This window comes from Branchiostoma floridae, chromosome 10 (assembly GCF_000003815.2).
Source record: "Branchiostoma floridae strain S238N-H82 chromosome 10, Bfl_VNyyK, whole genome shotgun sequence".
Classification (NCBI taxonomy): domain Eukaryota; kingdom Metazoa; phylum Chordata; class Leptocardii; order Amphioxiformes; family Branchiostomatidae; genus Branchiostoma; species Branchiostoma floridae.
The window spans coordinates 8,759,344-8,766,907 of record NC_049988.1 but is presented as its reverse complement, the minus strand read 5'-3'; the positions used below and the strand labels follow the sequence as shown (position 1 = coordinate 8,766,907).

Genomic DNA, 7,564 nt, shown 5'->3' with positions numbered 1-7,564 from the left:
TGGGAGAGTAGGGGACATGGGGAAGGGGAATGTGGAGTTTTTGAAGTGATTTTGCGGAGTGACCTTGCAGGGCGGCTGGTGTCGTGCACTTTGGTCGCCCTTGGACACGGCCTGCGGTTCGGGTCAGCTGGCTGGCGGCAGCTTTGTAAGTCATACCACATGACGGAATGGCAAACACGTGGACACAGGATTTCGGCCACTGACCACTTCATGAAAAAATGCTGACACGTGTTTTTTTCTTCTTTTCGAAATATCAATGGTAATAATGTCATATACTGTATTCAGCTTAATATAATGAAACAATCCAGAAATCAGTATGATACGATTATCGGAACAATAAAATCTCCATATCTAAGCACTGGCTAAAGCTATACAGACATTTCTTGCAGTAGAATACATTTTAAAAGTAACAAAAGTGGCAATATGGTCGGTACCTACGTACAGGACAATTTTACTAAAATTGCACTTTTTCTGGTGTTCCTTATTCCGAAAATGCATTCTATTTCTAGTCATAACGAGTTAAATTACACATATAAACAGGATCCTGTTTCTCGACTTCCAGCAGGTAAAATCATCAACTTTCTTGAATCATTCGGCGTCCTTTACCGAATTCTTTGAGTGACCGGAGAGACACAGGTTCAGGCGTATCGCCTTACCACCATCAGTTTTGTCCACTCCTGAACACCCGCTGTTTTTCAATTCCCTTTGTATTGTCCAAAGAAGAAACATCATCACCACTTTTCGTCTCTCTGCCCAAAACTACACACCAGTCATCTCTCACCTCAACACATTTTCTCAACACTAAACCACGGAAATCACTCAAGATTTCCGTCCAAACCACAGTTTATAAGTGATGTACTGTGTGATGGGTTGTTTGGAAAAGCGGCAAGTTTGCAATTTGATACACGTGGTCTTTGAACGTGCGTATCCCGGTTGTTCTTGTTTTCTCATCAGTCGGTTGTTGAGGAGAAGAGATGATTATATAGCCACTACTGAAATTGTACCTCCACTAGCGGCCTTGCCTTCTATAACTTGCCGACTTTTTGTCGCAGACCGACTGATTTTAGAATACTGCAATGTCTGTTTTCTCGTAGCAGCTATAACTAGCAGCTATAAGACCTATAAATAGTTATGTCTTAAAAAGACATGTTTATCAAGTTCTATTGTGGTATTTTAAAAGATACTACCGTTGAAGAGATTCATCAGTCACGTATGTACACAGTTAATAAAATTTTCATCAATCAGTGACTACTTCTTAACTCTAGATCTAGTGGTGTGTGGCTTTCTCCGTTGTTCAAAATAGACAAACGTACATGCAAAAGGCTAGTAAAGAGCCATGCAACTACTTGGAGGTTTGCTGGCATGGTTTCAAATGGGAATGCTGGCATAGTTTCAAATCACTGTTGACCTGAAAAAGAGCAAGAAAACACGGTCTGGTTCTACTTCCAAGTCATCCAGGACTCATCCACGGTGTTGACGGGACTGGGAACCCCACCGGCAACGAGTAATGTGGTCACCACGGAGCAGAAAATGTCATCCATTTGTTGGTAGAATCCTGGGAAGATCGATGTTGGAAGAAAAGATCTTGAACGTTTTCTGACTGCCCCAGGGGCCTGTGGTGAAATGTCCGCGGGGGCATGTTGGCTCTGGGACCAAGGAGCTTGTCTGTGTAGGCCCTGGTCTGGAAACTGTCTGGCATCATGGGCAGGCAATGACTAGCCTGGATACGAGAGTCCCAGCCCGATCTCAAAAATATATATTTTTGAGATCGGACTGGGGTCATGTATCCAGGCTAGGCTATGACTGCTCTCATATTTCTTTGACACGCTTCCATCCAAAATATGTTTGAAATTTTGGAAATTAGGCAGAAATTAGGCGAAATGCAAAGGTCAACATATGTAACGTTACCACGGGTAGTGGTAAAATTTCACTCCATTAATAGACGTTTGTTCACTTCTTAGAAGTGAACAAATCTTCCTATGGTTGCAACCAGACAGTTAGTGTGACAAACATTCATGTGACATGTTGCATTTTATGACAAAACGGCCGATGATTTATCAATCAAAATAGCCGTCCATGACGTTTTCTTGATGTTTTTGGTATGATGACCGTCTGATTCAATCGAGCGGCGGGCTTCAGAGACATTAAATACGCTTTCATTTTTATATACCATGTTCTTGAAATTTTACTGTTTAAAAATGTGTCAGCAATGACTGATTGGGTATTGGTGGTTGGTAGAGCACTTTAGAGCCAAAAAAGTGGATGTTTTGAAAGCTGTCCAATACGCTGATGACAAGTCAACAAACACAGACAAAAATGGTACCTCCTCCCCTCTCATCAAAGACAGACGTGCCGCTAGCAGACCACATGACTCAAGTGACTCTCCCCGCAACAACAAGGAGGGATTAAAATTTCAGCACGCACTCGGCACTGTTAGCCCAACTCTGGTGACCAAATCAAAACTGTAGCATCCATTCGGACCTTTTCGCTCGGCTATAGCAGAGTTTTCATATCAGACGTCCACCTATATTCAGTGTCCATGACTTCTCTATGGGGGTGAGTTCACAGACAGGTCAGTCCTTGGTGTAACATGGTGTAGTGCCAGTTTCTATATAGCTCCTGTTCTGTATTGCATTACGACGTGTAACGTTAATCTACGAGTAAGCAGTTAGCTATATTGGAAACTAGGCAAACTCTTCCAAAATATTTCTCAAGGTTTGTGCACCTGTTAATGATTTTTAATTTAAAATGCTGAAATGATGGTTATGTGAGTGTCTAGAAGAATGACTTGAGTAAGTTCAGAGTACATGTATTACCGTTACATGTATTTGTATGTGATTGTGGGACTAGGAAGTTAAATGTGCACTTCTTCAACAGTAAGGAGGAATTGTCAGACATGTCTGGATGTAAGCCTTATATGCACAGTACAGTAGCATAGTGCTACTGTGTTGTCTACACAGCAGGTCTCCTACAAAATAGGCAACACATAGAATCACACCCAGCGGATGAACCAGTGGGGTTCTGCTCTCTCATCCTCAAACTATGACGCAAATGTCTCCTCCCAGTTGTATTTAGTCCATTCTTTCTATTAATATGTAGGATTTGAGACCATCCATAAGTCACAAAAGCCTGAAAAGGCAGGGCATGAATCTCACAGATGCTGAGACACTGCATGGGGTCTGGGGAGTGGTTTGTACAGGAGTGGTGGCAACAGGAGAGACACTTGTCCTGTCACTCACAAACCCCTATCGAATCCCCAGAGTCCATCAATCTCATCCTAAGTGGGGGCACACTTTGGGACAAGTGGCTGATAATTGGTAGTAATTAGATTAAAAGGAGGAGGCAAACACAAGCCTTTAGTACCTTCAGGATGACAGCATCCTCCTCAGATGGTTCCCCTTTGTCTGGACAGGGGTTGTGGAGTGGAATGGTTGGAATTTTTGGGAGCTAAAGTGGTTTGACCTCTTGTGCAAAATCTATATCTGTTCACAGTTAGATAGATGGGAGAAGCTTTAACTGGGCTGGATATTATACGGTATTGTTTGGCATTCGAAACTACAGGGTCATGCCATGGTAATGCACTCACCAACGTGGCGTGACAGTGTAGAATCATCTAGCATTATCTCCTCCCAACCGTTCTGTTATTTCTACCCAAGTGCTAATGATCAATAGCCCTAAAGTTCTGTTGTTTTTGACAAATTCCCGTGCCATTAGGGAATCATGGTGATGACTTTGAAGATGAGGAGATGATGATCTCTTGAACCTTGTCTTCTTCCTGTTTAGAAAACAGAAAAAAGAACGAAATTACAAAATAATCACCAGAAGTAGTGACTACCAGATATGATAGATAGACAAGGAGGTTTAGAATAAGTTAGGTAATGGTCCTTTGCATCAGGAAAAGCACACCATGTGTTAAGCAGTTAAGAACCTGAATTTAGCGGAGGAAAAAAAAGGTGGAGCATCCTTATCCTGAAAGACAGTCTGTTTTCACTGATTTGGTCAAAGTTTGTTACCGTTTGCAGAAAATGAGCTCGGATACCTCATTTATCCTTGCAACGAAAACAAACAAAAAACTCCTGTGGTAGAATTGTAAGCCCAGAGTTTATTTGATCTGTGTTAAAGGCTGTGAGGCCGTAACTGTATAGCCTTGAGAATCAGAGAACCCTTTCGTTCAAAGATTTCGGTCCTATTTGCCCATCAAAGTTAACAAAAGGTACATTCTAGAAACACAATCAGCAGTGGACTGTTTTCGGCATCAGTAAAAATTCCACAGGCCTTGCATGTGCCTCTGTGTAGGTGGTCGCACAGTACTGTAATATCTTTGTTTAAAGATCTGTCAAAATCCCAGAATGTAGTTTTAGATATGGTACTTCAAACACAGTTGTTTATGCTGAGAACTTCTCTTTAAACTTTGCCAAGAACAGTTGTGAGTGCTTTGAGTACAGTTTATGTCAGTCATATGGATACCTCTGCCAAATTGTCTTTTGAGTCTAAACTGAAAATGGGCAGAATATCTGTAACGTTATATAAAATTGCTATTTATATACAAAGGGCAAGTTAGAATCTCAATAACTCTCAATAACTAACTAATTGTGCCAGTAAATGGTTTAGCATATGTTGACACTGATACATTTGACTGTTTAAACTTGCTCCCTTGAAACAGATATGGTTTATACTGGGTTCATTTTAGGCAAAGGAGTTTTAACCTGTTAAACTGAAATATTCCAAACAGAGATGTTGTAAGTGTTGGGTGTGGAGGTAGTGATCTCCAAGCAGATGTTTGGGGAAGTTTTGGGAAGGCAGTCATGTGCATGGTACAATCAGATAAAATGTTTTTTTTGTAAGCCTGAAAAACACTCTATATTGTAGCCTGGTATCCAGCCCTCTTTTAGTAATACAGCTCCCGAGTCTCTTCTTTCCTTTCAGTACAGAAGAGACTCCCCAGCTATTATATGGCTCAGCGGATACCAGGTAACTATATTGCAAGGTTAGCCTAATTGCTTAGAAAGGACAGTATTTTTGGGAGTTTATAAGAGTTGTCATTACCCTGAGCTGGTCAGGATCTGGTGTAAGGTAACGTTAATAATGCAAGAAATAATGAATCCTCTCTGTCATTGAGATGATTAGGATAAGAGATAGACACCTTTTCCCCTGAGTAGAGTTTGTTTATTTCAACTGTTTGTGAGATGTACACAAAATGTTAAGTCTTGGTGATATATGTTCTCCATTACTTTCCTGTTTGAAGTCTGTATAAACAGATAACATCAAGTTTTGGTGGATGTTGAAAGAAGTGCTCATTGGTATTATGGTCATGTGAAGTAAAATGAATCTCATCATTAGGATCGTATGTTAGCAGTGTCTGGAGTCCAGCCTTCTTAACTTTGGTCCTTTTCCAATGGTAAAAGCTAAAAAGGCTGGGCTCCAGGCTAGGGTGGTATCATATGTTTATTGAATTTATTACATACAACAGAAACATGATAGAATGGACTGTTAGGAATTTTTCACTTTCATTTTTCAACTCAGTGAGCTGGAAAAGTCATTTGTAAACTCATCTTTATGCCTTTCTTGTAATCAATCCCAAAGAATTTCAAGGACAAAACACAAGGGCATTTACCTACAATACAAACTCATGTGGCAACATGGCAGGCTTCCTGCCACCAGTCATTGTTTGCTTTGTGCTATTGTGTGCTGAGGACCTGTGAACTCTGTTTACCTTTCCCTTTCTTCTCCATTACAATGTAAACAATGTCCCAAATCCTCCCCTTCAATTACTCCAACACCAAGCCCTTTGTTGGGGAGGTGTCAAATACACTAAGCTGCAAGAACATGAACTGAGATGAGTGACTTCTTTAACACTTGGTATGGTATGGTATGGCTTTCTTTTTTGAAATTTTAAAAGCCGAACATAGAGCTCTTTAAAGTTTGCTTTTTCTGTAAAACATATGCTGGTGATGCTAATTCTTACTGGCAACTCAAGCAAGACAAATGCACTGGTAATGTGTTGACTGTTGAGGGAAGGGATACATTTTCTTTTGTGGTTCACCTGATAGTTGAAGGAAAAGAACACTAAGTGCAAAAGGTCTACAGGGGAAAGTGTATCAAAGTGCCCAAACAGAGTGTTCTCTCGACTAAGTACACCTATGTTTTTCAGTCCATGGCATACCCGAGACATGTGTTTTGTTGAGTGAATCAAAATTGTACCATATTATAGAGCCATTAATAGATATTTATAGATAAAGGTCTGAACAGGTATATGCTTACAAGCTAACACAACGGTTGAGAATTAAAAAAGCTAAATCATGAAGCAAAATATTAATTGTACTTTTTTTAAATGTCTGTTCTTGCCCAATAATGTTTAGCGTACTTATAGACACAAGTAAATAGATCTCACATAGACTTTCTAACATAAGTGGAAATGGTCTATTAAGTCCCATTTCCTATTTACTTCTTGTCTAATGATTCTCCCATTGACAGTGAGATGTCATTCCTTTCTCGAGCAAAGTCAGCTAAATCCCAGCTTTGTGACATCACAAATCCAGCAGGATACAACATAGCCAAGTTGTGACTCCAGCCTCACAAATAAGTCTGGTATACGTGGCTAGGACACTCCCTATATATGCTGATCCCATCTACATTTAGTCGTTGAGCCATGGTTTTGTGTAAGTTTACGTCATTCCTTCTTGGAAGACCTCGTTAAAATTGGTTGATTCTTACACAAGGACAGCACTGATCCAACTTGAATCCTGAAGAACCTTGGCAAAGCAAAGTCACTACTTCCTGGAAACCTGGCAATACACTATGAGCTTATTCTGATTTGCAAATTAATTCCTGTAGAATCATATGGATGGACTCAGCAAATAGAGTGTCAGCATTTTCAAACAGCAAGTCAAACTGATAACTTTTTCTCATCTATGAGAAAATATATCAAAGTTGAAAAGGTGCAGACTTTACCTTAGGTCAACGGAGGTCATGTCCCAGCTTAGAGTCTCATACCTCTGGGGATTATAGCTAAACCACCTTGACTGGATAATTGGACAGTGTTGATCAGTTTCATCCTACCAGACATGATCTTTTCAACCAAACTTTTCACTATCAAAGGCCCTCTCTGTTATATTTTCCAAATTTGTTTCAAAGTAAAGCTGGTAGACCTAAATACACTGTAACGCTGGAGATGACATGTAATGAGTACTGAACCTAACTTTGGTACTAAGTACATGTATCTTTTACCAACTTATCAAGTATAAAGGTTTGATAGTTAACAAACAGCTGCTTATTGACTAGAGAGTCATACAGGGTTAAATGTCCATGCATGCTATTCTTAGGCAGTCTTTTGGTCAGGTTGTTGCAAGCCATGTGTCCACATCTTGGGTATGTTACAAGAATGCCTACACTTTTTAACAAGAGTAGGAATGTGCACTTACTGGGGATGGCATAGACTATTAGAAATGTTGAGTACACCTGGATCACTCTAAAATCTTGATGAGTTAAGCCTGTGGTTGTAACCATCATTTAGTTTGTATTCCATCATTTAACTTCATACCACGATGTCACAATCAGCAAAAAG

The 7,564-nt window shown here is 40.1% G+C and overlaps 1 protein-coding gene across 7 annotated transcripts in view; it reads left to right on the top strand.

The window, feature by feature from the left end:
- The window catches only part of LOC118424399 (ly6/PLAUR domain-containing protein 6-like), a 46,009-nt gene that overhangs the window by 23,425 nt on the left and 15,020 nt on the right, over positions 1-7,564 (top strand). Inside the window, exon 1 of one of the 7 annotated variants that reach the window (XM_035832952.1) lies at positions 2,391-2,572. The exons of the other annotated variants lie outside the window; for them this stretch is intronic. The gene's annotated coding sequence lies outside the window, so the exon portion shown is untranslated. Of the gene's footprint in view, positions 1-2,390; positions 2,573-7,564 lie in introns of those variants that run through there. 7 annotated transcript variants of the gene reach the window in all.